At 44.2% G+C, this 25,652-nt stretch overlaps 1 protein-coding gene and 1 long non-coding RNA gene across 3 annotated transcripts in view; one reads left to right on the top strand and one right to left on the bottom strand.

The window, feature by feature from the left end:
- LOC141162133 (uncharacterized) overlaps nt 1-25,652 on the bottom strand; it is a 51,958-nt gene that overhangs the window by 12,400 nt on the left and 13,906 nt on the right. The window contains exon 2 of the long non-coding RNA XR_012250741.1: nt 16,336-16,474. This is a non-coding gene — a long non-coding RNA (uncharacterized lncRNA). The remainder of the gene's footprint in view (nt 1-16,335; nt 16,475-25,652) is intronic.
- Nucleotides 16,824-25,652, top strand: part of LOC141162131 (acyl-coenzyme A amino acid N-acyltransferase 1-like) — a 73,206-nt gene continuing 64,377 nt past the window's right edge. Inside the window, exon 1 of one of the 2 annotated variants that reach the window (XM_073647896.1) lies at nt 16,824-16,932. The gene's annotated coding sequence lies outside the window, so the exon portion shown is untranslated. The remainder of the gene's footprint in view (nt 16,933-25,652) is intronic. The other variant, XM_073647897.1, reaches the window with a different exon arrangement.

Raw genomic sequence — 25,652 nt, 5'->3', positions numbered from 1 at the left:
CGTCAGGACAATTACGCAACTGAGTGATAGACGGGACTGCGGCTGCTTCGTCTACTAGGCCGGTTATTGGGGAACTCACAATGAGAGTATGGTATATACACCTCCGATTCCAATGCATAAAATATATGTATATACCCCCGTATGGTCACTGCCAGCTCCAAAATAACATGGGTGTGGTTTACAAAGAAAGAGGAACAGAGCTATTTCATTTTATATATTTAATCCAGAAAGGTAGGCAATGTGGAGCCACAGCTTAGGGGGGAGTATATGTCCGCAGGACTACTATTAGTCGTATACTTCACAAATCTGGCCTTTATGGAAAAGTGATAAGAAAGCCATTTTTGACAGCAAGCCATAAAAAGTCCTGTTTGCAGTTTTCAAAAAGCCATGTAGGGGACACGTATAGCATGTGGAAGAAGCTGCTCTGGTCAGATCAGACCAAAGTAGAACTTTTTTGGGGATAATAGCAAAACGCTAGGTGTGGCACATCACCCTGAAAACACCACTCCCGCTGTCAAACATGGTGGTCGCAGCATCATGCTGTGGGGTTGCTTTTTCAGCAGGGACAGGGAAGCAAGCCAGAGTTGATGGGAATATAGATGGAGCTAAATACAGGGCAAACCTAGAGTAAAATCTGTTAGAAGCTGCAAAAGACTTGAGACTGGAGAATAGGTTCACCTTCTAGTAGGACAACGATCTTAAACATGCTACCAGAGCTACAATGGAATGGTTTAGACCAAAGCATATTCATGTTTGTGAATGGCCCAGTCACCGCCCGGACCTTAATGCCATTGAGAATTTGTGGCAAGACTTGAAAATTGCCATTCACAGATGCCTCCATCCAATCTCACTGAGCTAGAGCTAGTTTGCAAAGAAGAATGGGTAAATATTTCAGTCTCTAGATGCACAAAGCTGGTAGAGACATATCCCAAAAGACTTGCAGCAGTAATTGCAGTGAAGGTGGTTGTAACATCCCTGGCGGCGTGCTGGCATGGCTTACCATCTCCCACCATACAAGACCGCCAACTTACCTACCAGTCCAGGCTGCGCACTATGTCTCCTTTACTTGCTGTGTGCTTGTCTCTTGTCTGCTGGCTTAGGGCGGCGGCGCTGGAGCTTCCTGATTCTTAAAGTTACAGTATGCACAGTCCTAATGCATCCCCAGCCTATTGCTGTGAGTCACTGGATACTTAAACCTCCTCCACTGAGTGGGAGGTGCCTGAGCAACACTTTCTTACAGTGTGTTCTGTGCAACTGTGAGTTGCCAGGTCCTGTCCTGAATCTTGTCTGTTTCTGCCACCCTGGGGGCTGAGTACCCAGGCCCGTTACCTGTATTTGTGACTTCTAGTCTGTTTCCACCACCCTGGGGGCTGAGTACCCAGGCCCGGTACCTGTATCTGTGACTTCTAGTCTGTTTCCGCCACCCTGGGAGATGAGTACCCAGGCTTGTTCCTGTATCTCGTTCCTGTGTCCGTTCCTGTCTGAACTGTGTCCTAGCCCGCTACCTGTTTGTCTCTATGTCCGATCCTTCCCTTTTCCTGCAGTGTCTGAACCAGTACCTAACTCCTACTTGTTGTCTCTGTACTTCTGTTTGTGAGTTTTGTGTCCACTCGCTACTTCATAGCAAGTACCTTGTGTGTATCTGGTTCTGCTTGTCACATTTCCCTGCCTCCGTATCTATCTCCTGTGTTCTAGCTATCTTCCTGTGTTTCCTTGTCCCTGTCTGTTCCATGTGAACAGAGCCCTGTCCTGTCTGTCCGCTTCACCTGCGGCTCTGCTCTGCTCCGCTTGCCTTCCTCACCTGCGGCTCCGCTCTGCTCCGCTTGCCCTCCATACCTGCGGCTCTGCTCTGCTTGCCCTCCGCACCTGCGGCTCTGCCCTGCTCCGCTTGCCCTCCGCAACTGCGGCTCTGCCCTGCTCCGCTTGCCCTCCGCACCTGCGGCTCTGCCCTGCTCCGCTTGCCCTCCGCACCTGCGGCTCTGCCCTGCTCCGCTTGCCCTCCGCACCTGCGGCTCTGCCCTGCTCCGCTTGCCCTTCGCACCTGCGGCTCTGCTCTGCTTGCCCTCCGCACCTGCGGCTCTGCTCTGCTCCGCTTGCCCTCCGCACCTGCGGCTCTGCCCTGCTCCGCTTGCCCTCCGCACCTGCGGCTCTGCCCTGCTCCGCTTGCCCTCCGCACCTGCGGCTCTGCTCTGCTCCGCTTGCCCTCCGCACCTGCGGCTCTGCTCTGCTCCGCTTGCCCTTCGCACCTGCGGCTCTGCTCTGCTCCGCTTGCCCTCCGCACCTGCGGCTCTGCTCTGCCCTGCTCCGCTTGCCCTCCGCACCTGTGGCTCTGCTCTGCCCTGCTCCACTTACCCTCCGCACCTGCGGCTCTGTTCCTGTATCACAGTCTGTACTGGTCCCTATCCAGCCTGTTTACCTATCTGTCAGTACCCGCCTGTCTGCATACCAGCCGTGCCTGCCCGTTCCGGCATTCCCCAGTGTGGGTCAACAGCTGTGACCGGGGTCTGACCTGGGCCACCTCCCACGTCCCTCCTCGGACCACGGACTCGATTAAGCCGCCGTGGTCGCATCTAGCAATCTCACGCCAAACAGTCCGGGCGTGAGCTTAACAGTGGTCCTACAAAGTATTGACTCAGGGGGCTGAATAAAAATGCACGTCACAATTTTCAGACTCATATTTTTAAATATTTAGAAAACCATGTATCATTTCCTTTACACTCCACAAATAATTCATAGTTTGTGTTGTATATCACATGAAATCCCAATAAAATACATTTAAGTCTGCAGATGGAATATGAAAAATTGAGAAGTTCATAGGGTATGAATACCTTTTCAAGCCACTTTACAGCACTATCAGAGTACAGATGAAAAGGAACTACCCGCTCAAAACAAGTTTTGACAGCCCTACAGTAAGTTTTTAAACTTTTAATAACTTTTCTGCAGTGATTTCCAACATCACACTAACAAGAGATATGGGTGTCCTTTTCAGTAAGTAACTGCTTTGGTAGGGCAGGGGCAGGTTTTTATTCATATATTCTGTTAATAAAGATTTACCCTGCATGCTTATTTACTGAATTCTGTCACCAGGTTTCTGCTGACCTATCTGATTGCAGCATAAAGTAGAGACAGAGACATGAAGATTACAGAGGTGTGTCCCTTGTCAAGATGAAAGATCAAAAGTTGCAGCACAAGCTGAACTTGAAGTCTTCTTATTAAACAGCAGTTTCTCCCCCTACTCTCCAGCTACTTGCCCACCCACATCTAGGGCATGTATTTTTGCGTTCCATATACACTGAATGATAAGCACTAAAGAATATCAGGCGTGTCAGTGGATATATAAGATATTTCGTTTGTAATTTACCATCTTTACAAAATATAGTAACCACATGTGGAGATCATACACATACTCTAATCCACAGGGAGAGAACCTACACGTACTCTTATCTGAAAGTGGTTATTATACACATATTCTTATCCACATGTGGAGATCTCACACATACTCTTATCCACATGTGGACATCTCACACATACTCTTATCCACATGTGGACATCTCACACATACTCTTATTCACACGTGGAGATCTCACACATACTCTTATCCACATGTGGACATCTCACACATACTCTTATCCACATGTGGACATCTCACACATACTCTTATCCACATGTGGAGATCTCACACATACTCTTATCCACATGTGGAGATCTCACACATACTCTTATCCACATGTGGAGATCTCACACATACTCTTATCCACATGTGGACATCTCACACATACTCTTATCCACATGTGGACATCTCACACATACTCTTATCCACATGTGGAGATCTCACACATACTCTTATCCACATGTGGAGATCTCACACATACTCTTATCCACATGTGGAGATCTCACACATACTCTTATTCACAAGTGGAGATCTCACACATACTCTTATCCACATGTGGAGATCTCACACATACTCTTATCGACATGTGGAGATCTCACACATACTCTTATCGACATGTGGACATCTCACACATACTCTTATTCACACGTGGAGATCTCACACATACTCTTATCCACATGTGGAGATCTCACACATACTCTTATCCACATGTGGAGATCTCACACATACTCTTATCCACATGTGGAGATCTCACACATACTCTTATCCACATGTGGAGATCTCACACATACTCTTATCCACATGTGGACATCTCACACATACTCTTATCCACATGTGGACATCTCACACATACTCTTATCCACATGTGGACATCTCACACATACTCTTATTCATACGTGGAGATCTCACACATACTCTTATCCACATGTGGACATCTCACACATACTCTTATCCACATGTGGACATCTCACACATACTCTTATCCACATGTGGACATCTCACACATACTCTTATTCATACGTGGAGATCTCACACATACTCTTAACCACATGTGGAGATCTCACACATACTCTTATCCACATGTGGACATCTCACACATACTCTTATTCATACGTGGAGATCTCACACATACTCTTATCCACATGTGGACATCTCACACATACTCTTATCCACATGTGGACATCTCACACATACTCTTATTCATACGTGGAGATCTCACACATACTCTTATCCACATGTGGACATCTCACACATACTCTTATCCACATGTGGACATCTCACACATACTCTTATCCACATGTGGACATCTCACACATACTCTTATTCATACGTGGAGATCTCACACATACTCTTAACCACATGTGGAGATCTCACACATACTCTTATCCACATGTGGACATCTCACACATACTCTTATTCATACGTGGAGATCTCACACATACTCTTAACCACATGTGGAGATCTCACACATACTCTTATCCACATGTGGACATCTCACACATACTCTTATTCACACGTGGAGATCTCACACATACTCTTATCCACATGTGGAGATCTCACACATACTCTTATCCACATGTGGAGATCTCACACATACTCTTATCCACATGTGGACATCTCACACATACTCTTATTCATACGTGGAGATCTCACACATACTCTTATCCACATGTGGACATCTCACACATACTCTTATCCACATGTGGACATCTCACACATACTCTTATTCACACGTGGAGATCTCACACATACTCTTATCCACACGTGGAGATCTCACACATACTCTTATCCACATGTGGACATCTCACACATACTCTTATCCACACGTGGAGATCTCACACATACTCTTATCCACACATGGCGATAGCACACATACTCTTATCCACATGTGAAGATCCTACACATACTCATCCAAATGTGGAGATCCTACACATACAATTATCCACATGTGGAGAGGCTACACATACTCTTATCTACTGGTAGAGATCCTACTCATTCTCTTATCCAAATGCGGAGATCAAGCACATTCTCTTATTCACATGTGGAGATACTACAAATATTCTTATCCACATGTGGACATCTCACACATACTCTTATCCACATGTGGACATCTCACACATACTCTTATTCATACGTGGAGATCTCACACATACTCTTAACCACATGTGGAGATCTCACACATACTCTTATCCACATGTGGACATCTCACACATACTCTTATTCACACGTGGAGATCTCACACATACTCTTATCCACATGTGGAGATCTCACACATACTCTTATCCACATGTGGAGATCTCACACATACTCTTATCCACATGTGGACATCTCACACATACTCTTATTCATACGTGGAGATCTCACACATACTCTTATCCACATGTGGACATCTCACACATACTCTTATCCACATGTGGACATCTCACACATACTCTTATTCACACGTGGAGATCTCACACATACTCTTATCCACACGTGGAGATCTCACACATACTCTTATCCACATGTGGACATCTCACACATACTCTTATTCACACGTGGAGATCTCACACATACTCTTATCCACATGTGAAGATCCTACACATACTCATCCAAATGTGGAGATCCTACACATACAATTATCCACATGTGGAGAGGCTACACATACTCTTATCCACATGTGGACATCTCACACATACTCTTATTCATACGTGGAGATCTCACACATACTCTTATCCACATGTGGAGATCTCACACATACTCTTATCCACATGTGGAGATCTCACACATACTCTTATCCACATGTGGACATCTCACACATACTCTTATTCATACGTGGAGATCTCACACATACTCTTATCCACATGTGGACATCTCACACATACTCTTATCCACATGTGGACATCTCACACATACTCTTATCCACATGTGGACATCTCACACATACTCTTATCCACATGTGGACATCTCACACATACTCTTATCCACATGTGGACATCTCACACATACTCTTATCCACATGTGGAGATCTCACACATACTCTTATCCACATGTGGAGATCTCACACATACTCTTATCCACATGTGGAGATCTCACACATACTCTTATCCACATGTGGATATCTCACACATACTCTTATCCACATGTGGAGATCTCACACATACTCTTATCCACATGTGGAGATCTCACACATACTCTTATCCACATGTGGACATCTCACGCATACTCTTATCCACATGTGGACATCTCACACATACTCTTATTCATACGTGGAGATCTCACACATACTCTTATCCACATGTGGACATCTCACACATACTCTTATCCACATGTGGACATCTCACACATACTCTTATCCACATGTGGACATCTCACACATACTCTTATTCATACGTGGAGATCTCACACATACTCTTAACCACATGTGGAGATCTCACACATACTCTTATCCACATGTGGACATCTCACACATACTCTTATTCATACGTGGAGATCTCACACATACTCTTATCCACATGTGGACATCTCACACATACTCTTATCCACATGTGGACATCTCACACATACTCTTATTCATACGTGGAGATCTCACACATACTCTTAACCACATGTGGAGATCTCACACATACTCTTATCCACATGTGGACATCTCACACATACTCTTATTCACACGTGGAGATCTCACACATACTCTTATCCACACATGGCGATAGCACACATACTCTTATCCACATGTGAAGATCCTACACATACTCATCCAAATGTGGAGATCCTACACATACAATTATCCACATGTGGAGAGGCTACACATACTCTTATCTACTGGTAGAGATCCTACTCATTCTCTTATCCAAATGCGGAGATCAAGCACATTCTCTTATTCACATGTGGAGATACTACAAATATTCTTATCCACATGTGGAGATCCGACACATATTCATCCGCATGTGGAGATCACACATATACTTTTATCTACAGGTGGAGATCATACACATTCTTTTATCCACATGCAGAGATCCATGTTTGGAGTTCTTACACATACTCATCCACAGGTGGAGATCCTACACATACTCTTATCCACATGTGGAGATCCTACACATACTCTTATCCACATGTGGAGATCCTATACATACTCTCATCCACTGATGGAGATCACACATATACTCTTATCCACACGTGGACATCACACTCATACTCTTATCCACAAGTGGAGATCATACACATTCTCTTATCCACATGCGGAGTTCCACGTGTGGAGATCTTACACATACTCATCCACATGTGAAAATCCTACATTCTTATTGTCACGCGAGGTGAGGGAAGAACCAAGTGCCCAACAACGGGAAGAGGGGAAGGATGGCCAAACACTAGGGAAAGGGGGAGTGGAGACTCCTAGGCAGATCTAACAATCACCCTAACTCCCCTAATGCTCCTAAATAGGTTCCGTACCTATCGCCGAGCAGGAAACCTAATCCCTGACTGCCCCTAGCAATAGGCCCTAGGTAGGGAGGGGACGGGGTGAGCACTAGTCAGCCCCCCAATGCAACTAAAGACAAACAGGTAAACGCACAAGGGAAAACACTTAGCTTGAGAAGACACCAGAGAGATCACGCCAACTATCCTCCAAGGGAACCCCAAGAAGAAACTAGCCGACTACTAGTACTTCAGGCCCGGACAGAGGAAAATAGAGCTATCACCGGCGACTCTCTGGAGACACTGAGAATATTTAAACATCCAGCAAGGGTGTGTCAATTAGCAGCAGAAGGTGGAGGTCACTGCTATGTCCTAGATGAAGACGGATATCACTACACTACAGAGATGAAAGGATCAAGAATATGTCTGCAAAGCCAAGCGCAGTGACCTTCTACAGACGGATCTAGAACAACTGTCTGTCATACTTGATATACATGTGACACTTATCCACATTTGAAGATCTAACACATACTCTTATTCACATGAGGAGATCTTACACATACTATCATCCACATGTGGACATTCTACACGTACTCTCATCCACATGTGGAGATCCTACACATACTATCATCCACATGTGGAGATCCTACATATACTCTTATCCACATGTGGAGATTCTACACATACTTATACACATGTGGAGATCCTACACATACTCATCCACATGTGGAGACCTTACACATACTTTTCTCCACATGTGGAGATCCTACACATACTCATCCACATGTGGAGACCTTACACATACTCATCCACATGTGGAGACCTTACACATACTCTTCTCCACATGTGGAGATCCTACACATACTCATCCACATGTGGAGACCTTACACATACTCTTCTCCACATGTGGAGATCCTACACATACTCTTATGTGGAGATCCTACGCATACTCTTATCCACAGTTGGAGATCACACGCATACTCTTATCCACAGGTGGAGATCCTACATATAATCTTATCCACATGTGGAGATCTTACACATACCCTTATCTATATGAGGAGATCTTACACATTCTCTTATCCACAAGTGGAGGTCATACACATTCTCTTATCCAAATGGAGATCTTACAGATACTCATCCACATGTGAAGATCCTACACATACTCTTATCCACATGTAGATATCTTACACATACTCTTATCCACATGTGAAGATCCTACTCATATTCTTATCCACATGTGGAGATCCTACTCATATTCTTATCCACATGTGGAGATCCTACACATATTCTTATCCACATGTGGAGATCCTACACATATTCTTATCCACATGTGGAGATCCTACACATACTCTTATCCACATGTGGAGACCCACGGTGGAGATCTTACACATACTTATCCACATGTGAAGATCCTACACATACTCTTATCCACATGTGGAGATCTTACACATACTATTCTCCATGTGTGCAGATCTTACACATACTCTTATCGACATGTGAAGATCGTACTCATATTCTTATCCACATGTGGCGATCCTACACATATTCTTATCCACATGTGGAGATCCTACACATATTCTTATCCAAATGTGGAGATCCTACACATACTCTAATCCACAGGGAGAGAACCTACACGTACTTGTCGAGCCCAGGGGATGGGGACGACTCGGTACCCGGGCCTTTGCCTGGTTTTGGGGATGTCGCGGTGGTCGGCTCCCGGGCCCGTACCCTGGGGTCACTCTTGAAAAAGGGGATTGGAACTTGGATAAAATAAATAAACAGTTTGTGACGCCACCTGTGGTACCTGGTAATGATTACCAGCGCTGCTTCAGACCTCCGGGGGTGTTGGGATGGCAGCTGAGGTGTTTCTGCTCCCCACAGGTGGAGCGGGCCCCTGGGGCAGGGATGGTGTGAAGGGATGCAGGAGAGAGGGGACCCAGCCGGGTCAGAGGAAGAACAGACACGCACACAGGGGTTCGCTTCAGTACCTTTACTGATGATGGTAGTCAGGTACGGTCCGGGGTACTTGTAGGTGGTGTGCACTTCTGGACTTGCTCCCCAGTGAGCGGGTGTAAGGCCTCCTTTCTGTATCTTCCTGTCTCTCTGTATGCTCCCTGGAGCTTCTGACCTGCCTGGAACAGGGTCTAGCTCCCTTGATGTCTCTCTCACCCGTCTTGCTTGGCGGCGAGGGCTTTCCCACTGGTTACCACTATCCCTGGACGCTGGGGCCTTTGTGGCACCTAGTCCTCTAAATATGCGGTATTCATGGGTGGACTGAGGGATATGAAATCCTCCTCAGTATACCGGATTCCCTACTGGGCATGGAGGTCCCAATGGGCTCGGGCCCGGTGCCCGGCTTGCATCAGGGGACGAACCCTCTGTGGTTCCTCTGTCCCTCGTGGCTCTTCTCTTCTCCTTGCTTTCTGGCCCACTCTAGGCCCTCACTAGCCAGACTAGCAAGCAGCTTGAGCCTAGTGTGGCTTTTAGCCACACAGACTTCAGCTTGTCTGGTGCTGCAACATCGTGTCACACTCACTGCTTCCCACTGATTGACTTCCTCAACTCCACCCCCCAGTATATATATACCTGACAGGGCTCCATCTAGAGGACTTGGGTGGAGGTGTCTGCATGTATTGAGGCCACTGGGGAAAATCCGTCTGTGCAACACCCAGGAGTTCTGTGACAGCCTGCAGCCGCAGGGCGTCACATACTCTTATCTGAAAGTGGTTATTTTACACATACTCTTATCCACATGTGAAGATCCTACACTACGCATACTCTTACCCACATGTGGAGATCCTACACATACTCTTATTCACACGTGGAGATCACACACATATTCTTATCCACACATGGCGATAGCACACATACTCTTATCCACATGTGGAGATCCTACACATACTCTTATCCACATGTGGAGATCCTACACATAGTCGTATCCACATGTGAAGATCCTACACATACTCATCCAAATGTGGAGATCCTACACATATAATTATCCACATGTGGAGATGCTACACATACTCTTATTTACTGGTAGAGATCCTACACATTCTCTTATCCACATGCGGAGATCAAGCACATTCTCTTATTCACATGTGGAGATACTACAAATATTCTTATCCACATGTGGAGATCCGACACATATTCATCCACATGTGGATATCACACATATACTTTTATCTACATGTGGAGATCCTACACATACTCTTATCCACAGGTCGAGATCACACATATATTCTTATCCACACGTGGACATCACACTCATACTCTTATCCACATGTGGAGATCCTACACATATTCTTATCCACATGTGGAGACCCACGGTTGAGATCTTACACATACTTATCCACATGTGAAGATCCTACTCATTTTCTTATCCACATGTGGAGATCCTACACATACTCTTATGCACATGTGGAGACCCACAGATCATACACATTCTCTTATCCACATGCGGAGATCCAAGTGTGGAGATCTTACACATACTCATCCACATGTGAAAATCCTACATTCTAAGGCTATGTGCCCACGTTGCGGAAATGAAGCAGAAAATTTCTGCTTCATTTCCGCATGTCCTCTCTCGGAAAAACGCATGCGGATTTCCGCACGCGTTTATCGCGCGTTTTCGACATGCGGAATTGCCTTGCGTTCTTTATTGCATTGCAAAGGCAATTCCGCTTGCGGAAACGCAAAATTAATTGACATGCTGCGGATTTTTGCGCGCATCAAAAACACTGCGGAAAAATCCGCAGCATGGGCATAGAACTTGCGGATTTTCCTTCGGGACAATGGGGGATGGATTACCTAGCGTTTCACAAGCGTTTACGCTGCGAAAATTCCGCAGCATATACGTGTGTAAAACGCTACGTGGGCACATAGCCTGAGGCTATGTGCCCACGTTGCGGAAATGAAGCGGAAAATTTGCGCTTCATTTCCAAATGTCCTTTCCCGGAAAAACGCATGCGGAATTTCGCAAGCGTTTATCGCGTGTTTTTCGACATGCGGAATTGCCTTGCGTTGAAAAGGCAATTCCGCATGCGGAAACTCCAAATTAATTGAAATGCTGCGGATTTTTGTGCGCACCAAAAACGCTGCGAAAAAATCAGCAGCATGGGCATAGAACTTGCGGATTCTCATTGGGGACCATGGGGTGGGGATTAGCAAGCGTTTTACAAGCGTTTCCGCTGCGGAAATTCCGCATCAAATACGCTTGTAAACTGCTACGTGGGCACATACCCTTATTGTCACGCGAGGTGAGGGAAGAACCAAGTGCACAACAATGGAAAGAGGGGAAGGATGGCCAAACACTAGGGAAAGGGGGAGTGGAGACTCCTAGGCAGATCTAACAATCACCCTAACTCCCCTAATGTTCCTAAATAGGTTCTGTACCTTTCGCAGAGCAGGAAACCTAATCCCTGACTGCCCCTAGCAATAGGCCCTAGGTAGGGAGGGAACGGGGTGAGCACTAGTCAGCCCCCAAATGCAACTAAAGACAAACAGGTAAACGCACGAGGGAAAACACTTAGCTTGAGAAGACACCAGAGAGATCACGCCAACTATCCTCCAAGGGAACCCCAACTAGCCAACTACTAGTACTTCAGGCCTGGACAAAGGAAAATAGAGCTATCACCGGCGACTCTCTGGAGACACTGAGAATATTTAAACATCCAGCAAGGGTGTGTCAATTAGCAGCACAAGGTGGAGGTCACTGCTAGGTCCAAGATGAAGACGGATATCACTACACTACAGAGATGAAAGGATCAAGAATATGTCTGCAAAGCCAAGTGCAGTGACCTTCTACAGACGGATCTAGAACAACTGTCTGTCATACTTGATATACATGTGACACTTATTCACATGTGAAGATCTTACACATACTCTTATCCACATATGGACATTCTACACGTACTCTCATCCACATGTGGAGATCCTACACATACTATCATCCACATGTGGAGATTCTACACATACTCATCCACATGTGGAGACCTTACACATACTCTTCTCCACATGTGGAGATCCTACACATACTCTTATGTGGAGATCCTACACATACTCTTATCCACAGGTGGAGATCACACGCATACTATTATCCACAGGTGGAGATCCTACATATACTTTTATCCACATGTGGAGATCTTACACACACCCTTATCTATATGTGGAGATCTTACACATTCTCTTATCCACAAGTGGAGATCATACACATTCTCTTATCCAAATGGAGATCTTACAGATACTCATCCACATGTGAAGATCCTACACATACTCTTATCCACATGTGTAGATCACACACATACTCTTATCCACATGTAGATATCTTACACATACTCTTATCCACATGTGGCTACATGTGGAGATCCTACAAATACTCTTATCCACATGTGGAGATCCTACACCTACTCTCATCCACATTTGGAGATCCTACACATACTCTTATCCACATGTGGAGATCCTACACATACTCTTATCCACATGTGGAGATCATACACATACTCTTATCCACATGTGGAGATCCTACACATATTCTTATCCACATGTGAAGATCCTACTCATATTCTTATCCACATGTGGAGATCCTACACATATTCTTATCCACATGTGAAGACCCACGGTTGAGATCTTACACATACTTATCCACATGTGAAGATCCTACTCATATTCTTATCCACATGTGGAGATCCTACACATACTCTTATGCACATGTGGAGACCCACAGTTGAGATCTTACACATACTTATCCACATGTGAAGATCCTACACATACTCTTATCCACATGTGGAGACCTTCCACATACTCTTCTCCACATTTGGAGATCTTACACATACTCTTCTCCACATGTGGAGATCGTACACATACTCTTCTCCACAGGGCCGGCTCCAGGTTTTCGTGGGCCCCGGGCGAAAGAGTTTCAGTGGGCCCCTTTGACACATACCACCATTCATGATGCACAGATACGGCAGATAAATATATATATAGTACAATGCCAAGGATTTCACTTACTTCTTACATTACATGAGTGGTATCTATTGTAAATTCTACATTAGCGCAGAAACCGGCAAATCCTCGCAGCACACAGTGCAGACCGGACAGTATAGTCCTCCATACAGTATTATGGGCCCCATATATTGCTCCATACAAAATAATAGGCCTCATATATTGCTCCGTACAGAATAATGGACCCCATACAATGCTCCGTACAGAATAATGGACCTAATATAATGCTTTGTAAAGAATAATGAGCTACATATAATGCTCCATACAGAATAATAGACCCCATTTGATGCTCCATGCAGAATATTGGCCCCAAGATAATGCTCCATGCAGAATACTGACCCCCATATAATGCTCCATGCAGAATACTTGCCCCCATATAATCCTCCATACAGTGTACAGGCCCCAATATAATGCTCCATGCTGTATGAGCCCCATAGAAATGCTCCCTGCTGTATGGGCCCTATAAAAATGCTCCCTGCTGTATGGGCCCCACATTATGCTCCATGCCTTCATACATAAAAAAAATAATCATCTCTCCTCGCTGCCACTACTCTGGACTTCTCAGTGTCACCGTCTTCAATCTCTCTGCACTGTGACTGCTCAACAGAGGGCGCGCTGGAAAGACGTCACTGCGCCCTCTGACCTGAGACGTCACAGTCAGGAGAAACAGAAGATACAGGACCTGTGGAGGAAAGGGGAGAGGTAAGTATTGTGCCGGGGCCCTGAGCGAGTGGGGGGGGGGGCTCCAGTCCACATGTGGGCTGAGATCTTACACATACACTTCTCCACAGGGCCAGCTCCATGTTTTCGTGGGCCCCAGGCAAAAGAGTTTCAGTGGGCCCCTTCAACACATACCACCATTCATGATGCACAGATACGGCAGAGAAATATATATATAGTACAATGCCAAAGATTTCACTTCTTACATTACATAAGTGATATCTATTGTAAATTCTACAATAGCTCAGAAACCGGCGAATCCTCACAGTGCACAGTGCAGACCAGACAGTATAGTCCTCCATACAGTATTATGGGCACCACATAGTCCTCCATACAGCATTATGGGCACCACATAGTCCTTCATACAGTATTATGGGCCCCATATATTGCTCCATAAGGAATAACAGGCCCCATATAATGCTCTGTGCAGAATAATGGACCCCATATAATGCTTTGTACAGAATAATGGGCCCAATATAATGCACCATGCAGAATACTGGCCCCCATATAATGATCCATGTAGAATACTGGCCCCAATATAATGCTCCATGCAGAATACTGGCCCCCATATAATGCTCCATGCAGAATACTGGCCCCAATATAATGCTCCATGCAGAATACTGGCCCCCATATAATGCTCCATGCAGAATACTGGCCCCCATATAATGCTCCATGCAGAATACTGGCCCCCATATAATGCTCCATGCAAAATACTGGCCCCCATATAATGCTCCATGCAGAATATTGGCCCCAGTATAATGCTCCATGCAGAATACTGGCCCCAGTATAATGCTCCATGCAGAATACTGGTCCCCATATAATGCTCCATGCTGTATGGTCCCCATATAATGCTCCATGCAAAATACTGGCCCCCATATAATTCTCCATACAGTATACAGGCCCCTATATAATGCTCCCTGCTATATGGGCCCCATAGAAATGTTCCCTGCTGTATGGGCCACATAGAAATACTCCTTGCTGTATGGGCCCCATAGAAATGTTCCATGCTGTATGAACCCCATAGAAATGCTCCCTGCTGTATGGGCCCCATATTATGCTCCATTCCTTCATACATAAAAAAAAAAACAATACTCACCTCTCCTTGCTGCCACTGCTCTGCTCCGGACTCCTTAGTGTCGCCATCTGCCCACTCTCTGTGCTGTGACTGCTCAGCAGAGGGCGCGCTGGAAAGACATCATTGCACCCTCTGACCTGAGACGTCACAGTCAGGAGAAACGGAAGATACAGGACCTGTGGAGGAAAGGGGAGGGGTAAGTATTGTGCTGGGGCCCTGAGCAAGTGGGGAGGGGCTCCAGTCCACATGTGGGCGGAGATCTTACACATACTCTTCTCCACATGTGGAGATCGAACACATACTCTTCTCCAGAGGCCGGCTCCATGCGAAAGAGTCTCAGTGGGCCCCTTCAACACATACCACAATTCATGATGCACTGATACGGCAGAGAAATATATATATAGTACAATGCCAAAGATTTCACTTACTTCTTATATTACATGAGTGATATCTATTGTAAATTCTACAATAGCTCAGAAACCGGCAAATCCTAACAGCGCACAGTGCAGTCCTCCATACAGTATTATGGGCACCACATAGTCCTCCATACAGTATTATGGGCCCCATATATTGCTCCATACATAATAATAGGCCCCATATAATGCTGCATACAGAATAATGGGCCCCATTGAAATGCTCCATGCTGTATGAGCCCCATATAAATTCTCCCTGCTGTATGGGCCCCATAAAAATGCTCCCTGCTGTATGGGCCCCATATAATGATCCATGCCTCCATACATAAAAAAAAAATACTCACCTTTGCTCGCTGCCACTGCTCTGCTCCAGACTCCATCTTGCCACTCTCTGCACTGTGACTGCTCAACAGAGGGAGTGCTGGAAAGACATCATCGCGCCCTCTGACCTGAGACGGTCAGGAGATGCAGAAGATACAGGACCTGTGGAGGAAAGGGGAGAGGTAAGTATTGTTCCGGGACCCTGAGCAAGCGGGGGGGCCCAGTCGCGGGCGTTGGCACAGGACTCCCTCGCTCATGGGCCCCATAGCGCTCCGGTGTCCAAGAACGCGAGTGGGCCCCTCTCCTGTTCAGGGCCCTGGCACCTGCCCGGTTGCTGACACCGGGCCTGCGTCTCCACATGTGGAGATCTTACACATACTCTTATTCTCTCTCTCTCCTCTCCTCCCATTTCGTTTCCCTCATCTCATTTTAATCAATGAGCATACTGGTGCAGGAATTGTAAGAACACAGACAAGGTATAGAGCAGGGTGTACAGTTGTACTATGACCTCAGGCATCTACTGGGAGGTGACTTATCTGCATATTTTCTTGTTTGATATCCAGACAGGGAAACTCATCTGAGCTGCTGCGGAGCCTGCGAGAGGTTAGTTCTATCGCAAGGTATGTGTTTTATCATCCGTGTGCTCTAGTTATGGCTCACATGTGCAAGGTTTGTTTCCTTTCTGGTTTCATAGAAGATTCCATATTCCTGTTTCACTTCTATCATTAGGGGAAATCTTAGGCTGTTCTCAGCAGAAGTTTTTACTTTATAATTAAACCTTCTGTTTTAATAACAGAATAACCTGAGATGGAGAAAAAAAAAGAAGGCTATGTTCACACATTGCGGTTTTTCAGCGTTTTTTTCATGCTTTTTTATGCAAATTTTCTGCTGCGTTTTACAGTACCAGCAAAGTTTATGAGATTCCAGAAATCTCATGCACACACCTTGGTTTTAGTTTAATCAGTATTTTGTGCTTTGCAAGTTTTTTTTGCACAATAGAGCAAGAAACTTCTTTCAGCATTTTTTCAGCGTTTTTCACCCATTGGAAGTAATGGGTGGTGAAAAAATGCCTAGTGTGAACATAGCTATCAGGTTTTGCTGCATTTTTGTGATTTTACCATCTTGTCTTGGTCACTGAGATAGCAGTTTGGATAGTACAGTTTAATTAAATTAGTGATGTGTACACAGTAAACCTTGGCTGAGCTACTTGTGAGATACTTGTGGCCCATGGACATGTGAAATTGAACAATCACTGAGCAACTCAATGGCAGACCATAGCGTGAAAATAAATAGTGTCCTACAAACTCAATGCACTGCCAGTGTCTTAGTTAAACTGTTCTTGAACAATTCACCTCCTTCCACTGTTACATATGAAATTGGGGTTAATATGGCTTCACATATGTCTTGCATTTGTGACTTGTGTTCATGCTTCTGTGGAGGAAGTAAAGCTGAACTTTAGGATTCAGAAAAACGCAGCAAAAATGCACCAAGAACACAGCAAAAAATAAGGAAAAAAACAAGAAAAATCCTGAACAAACCTTCCTGGCAAAAGATCAGGTTTTGCTGCAGAAAAACAATGCTGCGAAAAAGTAATGTGTGAACATAGCCTAACAGGTATTGTCTGTACTCATCAGATTGTCTGGTGGCTGTGCTGTTCTGTATGGATTTGTGCAAAAAAAAAGTCTGACCTTTTTGTGTGTGTGTATATATAATGTGCAGAGCTGTATATGAATAATAAAATGCATAGTTCAGAGCTGTATGTATGTGTATATAAAGCACACAGTGCAGAGCTGTATGTGTGTGTATATAAAGCACACAGTGCAGAGCTGCCTGTATGTGTATATGAAGTGCACAGTGCAGAGCTGTCTGTATGTGTATATAAAGTGCACAGTGCAGAGCTGTATGTATGTGTACATAAAGCACACAGTACAGAGCTGTATGTACAGTACAGACCAATAGCTTGGAAACACCTCATTTAAAGATTTTTCTGTATTTTCATGACTATGAAAATTGTACATTCACACTGAAGGCATCAAAACTATGAATTAACACATGTGGAATTATATACTTAACAAAAAAGTGTGAAACAACTGAAAATAGGTCTTATATTCTAGGTTCTTCAAAGTAGCCACCTTTTGCTTTGATGACTGCTTTGCAAACTCTTGGCATTCTCTTGATGAGCTTCAAGTGGTAGTCACCGGAAATGGTCTTCCAACAATCTTGAAGGAATTCCCAGAGATGCTTAGCACTTGTTGTCCCTTTTGCCTTCACGCTGCGGTCCAGCTCACCCCAAACCATCTCGATTGGGTTCAGGTCTGGTGACTGTGGAGGCCAGGTCATCTGGCATAGCACCACATCACTCTCCTTCTTGGTCAAATAGCCCTTACACAGCCTGGAGGTGTGTTTCGGGTCATTGTCCTGTTGAAAAATAAATGATGGTCCAACTAAACGCAAACCGGATGGAATAGCATGCCGCTGCAAGATGCTGTGGTAGCCATGCTGGCTCAGTATGCCTTCAATTTTGAATAAATCCACAACAGTGTCACCAGCAAAGCACCTCCACACCATCACACCTCCTCCTTCATGCTTCATGGTGGGAACCAGGCATGTAGAATCCATCCGTTCACCTTTTCTGCGTCGCACAAAGACACGGTGGTTGGAACCAAAGATCTCAAATTTGGACTCATCAGACCAAAGTACAGATTTCCACTGGTCTAATGTCCATTCCTTGTGTTCTTTAGCCCAAACAAGTCTCTTCTGCTTGTTGCCTGTCCTTAGCAGTGGTTTACTATCAGCTATTTTACCATGAAGGCCTGCTGCACAAAGTCTCCTCTTAACAGTTGTTGAAGAGATGTGTCTTCTGCTAGAACTCTGTGTGGCATTGACCTGGTCTCTAATCTGAGCTGCTGTTAACCTGGGATTTCTGAGGCTGGTGACTCGGATAAACTTATCCTCAGAAGCAGAGGTGACTCTTGGTCTTCCTTTCCTGGCGCGGTCCTCATGTGAGCCAGTTTCTTTGAAGCGCTTGATGGTTTTTGCAACTGCACTTGGAGACGCTTTCAAAGTTTTCCCAATTTTTCGCACTGACTGACCTTCATTTCTTAAAGTAATGATGGCCACTCGTTTTTCTTTACTTAGCTGCTTTTTTTCTTGCCATAATGCAAATTCTAACAGTCTATTCAGTAGGACTATCAGCTGTGTATCCACCAGACTTCTGCACAACACAACTGATGGTCACAGCCCCATTTATAGGGCAAGAAATCCCATTTATTAAACCTGACAGGGCACACCTGTTAAGTGAAAACCATTTCTGCTTACTGCCTCTTGAAGCTCATCAAGAGAATGCCAAGAGTGTGCAAAGCAGTCATCAAAGCAAAAGGTGGCTACTTTGAAGAACCTAGAATATAAGACATATTTTCAGTTGTTTCACACTTTTTTGTTAAGTATATAATTCCACATGTGTTCAATCATAGTTTTGATGCCTTCAGTATGAATGTACAATTTTCATAGTCATGAAAATACAGAAAATTCTTTAAATGAGAAGGTGTGTCCAAACTTTTGGTCTGTACTGTATGTGTATGTAAAGCGCACAGTGCAGAGCTGCCTGTATGTGTATATAAAGCGCACAGTGCAGAGCTGTATGTGTATATAAAGTGCACAGTGCAGAGCTGTATGTATGTGTATATAAAGCGTACAGTGCAGAGCTATATGTATGTGTACATAAAGCGCACAGTGCAGAGCTGCCTGTATGTGTATATGAAGTGCACAGTGATGTATGTCTGTATAAAGTGCACAGACACCGCCCCCCGAGGAAGCCCACCACGCGAAACGCGCGTCGGGGCGCGATCACAGCGGACATATATGGGTAAGCTTGACTTATACTCAACAGTGAGCGCATAGATATACCTATATACTAATTGTTAGATGGATACTGGTAATTATGCTGATGGCAGTGGTACTGTCTTATGAGTCCATGCACGTTTGTGCCCCTAACTGTGAATACTGTCACTTTCTGTGCTGATTTATATAGAGGACTCCTCATGCACTGCCTATTGAGCCCCTATGTCCCTCTGTGATCTTCTTTTTCATGTGTTTCTCACTCCATACCTATTGACCTTCTTTTTATACTTTTGTAGTGTTTCCTGTTTTAAATATACCTAAATAAAATATATACCTTTTAATTCATCTGTTTGCACTAATTGTATTTTCTGGGGTGCACCATCTCTCTTATAGGTTTATATATATTATAATATGGTGAAAAATCCCCTCCTTTCCCATGAATGGGAGAATATGTGAGTTAATTACCCGTTGCGTAGGTACTATGCATATAAAGTGCACAGAGCAGAGCTGTATGTATGTGTATATAAAGCGCACAGTGCAGAGCTGTATGTGTGTATAGAGCACATAGTGAAGAGCTATATGTAGGTGTATATAAAGCACATAGTGCAGAGCTGTTTGTGTATATACAGCGCACAGTGCAGAGCTTATATGTATATAAAGCATATAGTGCAGAGCTGTATCTGTATATAAAGCGCGCAGTGCAGAGCTGTTTGTGTATATACAGCACGCAGTGCAGAGCTGTATGTATGTGTAAATAAAGCACATAGTGCAGAGCTGTATGTGTATATAAAGGACATAGTGCAGAGCTGTATGTGTATATAAAGCGCACAGTGCAGAGCTGTATGTATGTGTACATAAAGCGCACAGTGCAGAGCTGCCTGTATGTGTATATAAAGTGCACAGTGCAGAGCTGTATGTCTGTATAAAGTGCACAGAGCAGAGCTGTATGTATGTGTATATAAAGCGCACAGTGCAGAGCTGTATGTGTGTATAGAGCACATAGTGAAGAGCTATATGTAGGTGTATATAAAGCACATAGTGCAGAGCTGTTTGTGTATATACAGCGCACAGAGCAGAGCTTATGTGTATATAAAGCACTTAGTGCAGAGCTGTATCTGTATATAAAGCGCACAGTGCAGAGCTGTTTGTGTATATACAGCACACAGTGCAGAGCTGTATGTATGTGTATATAAAGCACATAGTGCAGAGCTGTATGTGTATATAAAGGACATAGTGCAGAGCTGTATGTATGTGTATATAAAGCGCACAGTGCAGAGCTGTATGTGTATATAAAGCGCACAGTGCAGAGGAGTATGTATGTGTATATAAAGTGCACAGTGCAGAGCTGTTTGTGTATACAAAGTGCACAGTGCAGAGCTGTATGTATGTGTATATAAAGTGCACACTGTAGAGCTGTATATGCATAAAAAGCACACAGTGCAGAGCTGTATATGCTTAAAAAGTGCATAGTGCAGAGCTGTATGTGTATATAAAGTGCACAGTGCAGAGCTGTATGTGTGTGTATATGAAGCGCACAGTGCAGAGCTGTATGTGTGTATAAAGCACACAGTGTAGAGCTGTATGTAGGTGTATATAAAGCACATAGTGCAGAGCTGTATGAATGTGTATATAAAACGCACAGTGGAGAGCTGTATGTGTGTATATAAAGCGCATAGTGCAGAGCTGTATGTGTGTGTATATAAAGTGCACAGTGCAGAGCTATATGTATGTGTATATAAAGAGCACAGTGCAGAGCTGTATATGCATAAAAAGCGCATAGTGCAGAGCTTTAAGTGTATATAAAGCACACAGTCCAGAGCTATATATGTATATAAAGCACACAGTGCAGAGCTGTATGTATGTGTATATAAAGCGCACAGTGCAGAGCTGTATGTGTGTATAAAGCGCACAGTGTAGAGCTGTATGTATGTGTATATAAAGCGCACAGTGCAGAGCTGTATGTGCATATAAAGTACAGTGCAGAGCTGTATGTGTATATAAAGCGCACAGTGCAGAGCTGTATGTGCATATAAAGTACAGTGCAGAGCTGTATGTGTATATAAAGCAAACAGTGCAGAGCTGTATATGTATATAAAGTGCACAGTGCAGAGCAGTATGTATGTGTATATAAAGCGCACAGTGTAGAGATGTATGTGCGTATAAAGCACACTGTGTAGAGCTGTATGAATGTGTATTTAACCACTTCGCGCCAGAGCCTGTTTTTGCCTTCGTGACCGGGCCAATTTTTTCAATTCTGACCACTGTCACTTTATGAGGTAATTACTCTGGAACGCTTCAACGGATCCCCCTGATTTTGAGACTGTTTTTTTGTGACATACTGTACTTCATGATAGTGGTAAAATTTCTTCGATATCACTTGCGTTTATTTGTGAAAAAATTGGAAATTTGGCAAAAATTTTGAAAATTTTGCAATTTTCAAACTTTGAATTTTCATGCCCTTTAATCAGAGAGATATATCACACAAAATAGTTAATGAATAACATTTCCCACATGTCTACTTCACATCAGCACAATTTTGGAACCAAAATTTTTTTCTGTTAGGAAGCTATAAGGGTTAAAAGTTGACCAGCGATTTCTCATTTTTACAACAAAATTTACAAAAATATTTTTTTAGGGACCACATCTTATTTGAAGTGACTTTGAGGAGCCTTTATGACAGAAAATACCCAAAAGTGATACCATTCTAAAAACTGTACCCCTCAAGGTGCTCAAAACCACATTCAAGAAGTTTATTAACCCTTCAGGTGCTTCACAGGAATTTTTGGAATGTGGAAGAAAACAATGAACATTTAACTTTTTTTCACAAAACTGCTACTTTAGCCTCAAATTTTTAATTTTCACAAGGGCAGCCAGAAAAAATGGACCCCAAAATGTGTTGTGCAATTTCTCCTGAGCACGCTGATACCCCATATGTGGTGCAAAGTCACTGTTTGGGCGCACGGCATGGCTCGGAAGGTAAGGAGCGCCATTTGACTTTTGGAATGGAAATTTGACTGGAATCGATAGCGGACGCCATGTTGCATTTGGAGAGCCCTTGAGGTGCCTAAACAGAGGAAACCCCCAACAAGTCACCCCATTTTGGAAACTAGACCCCTCAAGGAACTTATCTAGATGTGTGGTGAGCACCTTGAACCCACAGGGGCTTCACACAATTTTATAATGTTGAAGGGTGAAAATAAAAAAACACATTTTTATCACAAAACTGCTACTTTAGCCTCAAATTTTTAATTTTCACAAGGGCAGCCAGAAAAAATGGACCCCAAAATGTGTTGTGCAATTTCTCCTGAGCACGCTGATACCCCATATGTGGTGCAAAGCCACTGTTTGGGCGCACGGCATGGCTCGGAAGGTAAGGAGCGCCATTTGACTTTTGGAATGGAAATTTGACTGGAATCGATAGCAGACGCCATGTTGCATTTGGAGAGCCCCTGAGGTGCCTAAACAGAGGAAACCCCCAACAAGTCACCCCATTTTGGAAACTAGACCCCTCAAGGAACTTATCTAGATGTGTGGTGAGCACCTTGAACCCCCAGGGGCTTCACACAATTTTATAATGTTGAAGGGTGAAAATAAAAAAAAACACATTTTTAACACAAAACTGCTACTTTAGCCTCAAATTTTTAATTTTTACAAGGGCAGCCAGAAAAAATGGACCCCAAAATGTGTTGTGCAATTTCTCCTGAGCACGCTGATACCCCATATGTGGTGCAAAGCCACTGTTTGGGCGCACGGCATGGCTCGGAAGGTAAGGAGCGCCATTTGACTTTTGGAATGGAAATTTGACTGGAATCGATAGCGGACGCCATGTTGCATTTGGAGAGCCCCTGAGGTGCCTAAACAGAGGAAACCCCCAACAAGTCACCCCATTTTGGAAACTAGACCCCTCAAGGAACTTATCTAGATGTGTGGTGAGCACCTTGAACCCCCAGGGGCTTCACACAATTTTATAATGTTGAAGGGTGAAAATAAAAAAACACATTTTTAACACAAAACTGCTACTTTAGCCTCAAATTTTTAATTTTCACAAGGGCAGCCAGAAAAAATGGACCCCAAAATGTGTTGTGCAATTTCTCCTGAGCACGCTGTTACCCCATATGTGGTGCAAAGCCACTGTTTGGGCGCACGGCATGGCTCGGAAGGTAAGGAGCGCCATTTGACTTTTGGAATGGAAATTTGACTGGAATCGATAGCGGACGCCATGTTGCATTTGGAGAGCCCCTGAGGTGCCTAAACAGAGGAAACCCCCAACAAGTCACCCCATTTTGGAAACTAGACCCCTCAAGGAACTTATCTAGATGTGTGGTGAGCACCTTGAACCCCCAGGAGCTTCACACAATTTTATAATGTTGAAGGGTGAAAATAAAAAAACACATTTTTAACACAAAACTGCTACTTTAGCCTCAATTTCTAATTTTCACAAGGGCAGCCAGAAAAAATGGACCCCAAAATGTGTTGTGCAATTTCTCCTGAGCACGCTGATATCCCATATGTGGTGCAAAGCCACTGTTTGGGCGCACGGCATGGCTCGGAAGGTAAGGAGCGCCATTTGACTTTTGGAATGGAAATTTGACTGGAATGGATAGCGGACGCCATGTTGCATTTGGAGAGCCCCTGAGGTGCCTAAACAGAGGAAACCCACAACAAGTGACCGAATTTTACAATCTACTCCTCTGTATAAATTAATCTAGTGGTGGGAAAATAAGTAGGTAAATGGTCACTAAACCCATAGATGAATTCCCACAGAGGTGTCATTTCCATAATGGGGTCACTTCAGGGGGGATTATGCTGTTCTGGCACTTTTCAGAGTACCAGAGCTAAAGAATCCCCCCTGAAGTGACCCCATTTTGGAAATGACACCCCTCTGGGAATTCATCTATGGGTTTAGTGACCATTTTAACTCGATGGATGATTTCCAGAAACAAGCACGCAATGGAAGGTTTAGATTCTGGAGAACCCCCACCCCCACCCCTGGAAATTAAGTGAGCTCTACTCGAATATGTCATTCACTAAATGAACCAAATGTTTGAATGACAAATTGGGATACATTTTTACAGTTTAAAAACGTGGTTCTGTGTGGTAGATTTTAAAGCAGTCAGTGACGCATAAGGCTGGCAATGATGGGCATTGTGGGCAATAGTAGCGGGTATCACGCCTCATTCCTCTCTTAGTACATACACGACATCTTTTCTGGGGGTTCCTTCTTGTTTCCGTTGCTGGAATAAGTGCAATAAAATGTCGCTCAGTGAGTCTTTTCACATCCTCAGATTCTAATGGATGAGCGGGGCTAACACTTTGAAAGACAAGATTTTCAATTACCTTTTCTTGATAATCAAGAAAAGGATCTCAATTTCCTGCTTTTTTGTACAACACAAAAGAATTGTATGTGGCCACCTGAAACAAATAGATAACCAACTTTTTATACCAGGTATAGGACTTTCTTGATACCTGGTATGGCTGTAGAACCTGGTCTGCAAGGTCC

This window comes from Phyllobates terribilis, unplaced genomic scaffold (assembly GCF_046119375.1).
Source record: "Phyllobates terribilis strain yellow unplaced genomic scaffold, ASM4611937v1 Scaffold_9__5_contigs__length_417890890, whole genome shotgun sequence".
In the NCBI taxonomy this organism is placed as follows: domain Eukaryota; kingdom Metazoa; phylum Chordata; class Amphibia; order Anura; family Dendrobatidae; genus Phyllobates; species Phyllobates terribilis.
The sequence above is the reverse complement of the archived record's forward strand: the minus strand, read 5'-3'. Positions and strand labels throughout refer to the sequence as shown.